Genomic DNA, 2,412 nt, shown 5'->3' with positions numbered 1-2,412 from the left:
TGGGAAGTGGTTTGTTTAATTTATGGCATTCTTACAAACAAAAGAAGGCCGGGTCCCTGCGCCTGGGACCGGGGCGAAAGTGCTCGCTGCGGAGCCGGCACAGCACCAGCCCGGCACATGTGGGGACTTGACTTCCATCTGGATGCTTTAGGAGGGGTATTAAACCGCCCCCCCGCAACACCTCCTACCTGAGCCCTCCCGAGTCTTTCCTGCATGTGAATGATCAAGGGGGGAGGGGGCGGGGGGGCGAGGCTGCAGCCCCTTCCTTTGCTTTCCCTTCTCTGGGGGGCTTCAGATCCTTGTTAAATGCCTCTGTATAACACCCCCTCCCCCCGCAATAGAGCAGGGGTGCTGTATTAAACGGCTCACGTTCCCAGCTCGCGATTCTTGAGATGGACTTATTTGATTTGATTTGATTACGGGTGCAACATAAACATTTCAAGCTCCCCTGGTTATTCTTGCAGATCCTTCCCGTGCCGGTGTAAGGCTCCCCGGTTATCAGTGGCAGCCGGAAAAGGCGACCCCTTTGTGCACGGACTCAGCCTCCAACCTGTGCGCCCTCCGCTTTCACGCTTTTCCCAGGCGCTTGCACTTTTGACCAGTCCCCTTTGTCTTGTCAGGGAGAAATCAACCAAGTTCCCGGTTCAGATCTGCCTGATCCGCCTGGTAACAGATCTATTCCCCTATTGGCTTATGCTAATTCCAGTTTCCTCTTGTATTGCGGCCCATTTTAAGGAGGGCGGGGGGTGGAGGGGAGTTCCCTCCAGGAATGAGACCAATTTTGTTTTAAGTGGGCGATCTCGTTCATGCAATATTGCCACACGCAGCAGAAGCCGGGCTGTGTGTGCAGCCGTCTCAGCTGGAGGGTGGTGGTGGTGGTGGAGGTGGAAGGGGGGCTCCGGAAAAGCTGTAGTTGATACCACTCCGTCTCATAAATCAAGGGCTCTTGCCACACCGGCGGGGATTTTTATGAATGAAAAAACAACAGTGCTCGCCTGGTTTCAGAAAGCAAATGCATGGCGAGGGCAAGGGTTTCATAGAGCAAATAATGCTTTGGGGGAAGGGAAAGAGAGGGAAGGGCGGCTGGCCATCGGCTCCCATTATTATTATTTATTATGACCCACGAGCACATATTTGAGGACCAGTGCTGCCATCCTGGCAAAGCAGAATATGCTCCAGACGTGCGAGGCCCGTAGGGCATTGCACCAGTGCTTGAAACCTGCACATCTGGAAATATCTTAGAGCTGGGGGAGGGAGGTAGAAACATGTAGAAACCCCTGACTTTGTCTATCTAGGTAGCCCGATTTGAAGGGAATGGAGGGCCTGCTTGTTGCAAGGAAGTGCAAACCTCTGAGGCTGTTCCAGAGTAAAAGTAATGTGTTTTATTTTTCTTGAATGCATGGAGTAAAGAATGCTAATGCTTCCCCCTTTCATAACTCTTCTGGGCAAGTCTGGTGATGAGGCACACACGTGGGGAAGACACAGGTAGCCCAGATCCTCCCTGGATCTTCTGAATGTCATCATCATGTAGATAAGATACAAGTAAAGGCAAGCATCATGCGGAGAGCTCACAAAGAGACACCGTGTACACGTGGAAAGCTGCAGCTTTATGCCCTATGATCTGTACTAGTGCTCACTATACATTTTGAAGGGGAGACCCAGACCTGACACTCCAACAAGCCACCTACAGCCACCGTGCTCATCTAATCTCAGTGTACTGGCGATGCTCTGATGAGTGCGACTGCAGTTTGGGCCCGAGGACGTATTATTTATTGTTACGTGCCCGCATTAGAGGGTGGGAAACCTTTCCAGCAAGGGAAAGAAAGGTACATTTGCAGATATATCTACAGCCTCCCGGCAAACAAGTGAAATTCTAGTTCCACTGAAGTCACTGCGAGTTTTGCCATGAGCTTCGCGGTTAAGAGCCCAAAAAACATGGAGTCCAAATGCTTTATCCCTTCCCCCCCCCCCCCCCCCAAAAAAAATCTAGATTGAAAGGGAAGAAGATAAACAAGTGTTTCATTCCCCTGCCCCAAAATATATTAAAGATATAGACAGCCGCATTGTGCTGAGGAACTGACACAACTTATTGCTGGAGTCACATCAACAAAAGTTTCAGCTGTGGAAGTACGGACTCCCTCTCTCCGCGAGCTTGGGATGGGCCCCTGGGTAACTCCCTGAATATTGGCACCTTCCCTTGGATTCCTCTTCTTTAGGTGTTAACTGTGTGGGAGGAAATGCTGGCCACCATTTTACTGCACTGCTGGGATTTTTTTTCTGGGTGGTGGTGTGTAGCGGGGGCAGGGTGCGGAGCTTTGCTCTGCGGCTTGGTTAGGGTTAAATGGATTTCACCCTGTGTCCTGCCTCCCAATGCTTTTCGCAGGGTAAAATGTAAAAGCCCCCCCCCCCCCC

The sequence above is a fragment of the Gavialis gangeticus genome, unplaced genomic scaffold, assembly GCF_001723915.1.
Source record: "Gavialis gangeticus isolate Ggan-Ray unplaced genomic scaffold, GavGan_comp1, whole genome shotgun sequence".
In the NCBI taxonomy this organism is placed as follows: Eukaryota; Metazoa; Chordata; order Crocodylia; family Gavialidae; genus Gavialis; species Gavialis gangeticus.
The sequence above is the reverse complement of the archived record's forward strand: the minus strand, read 5'-3'. Positions refer to the sequence as shown.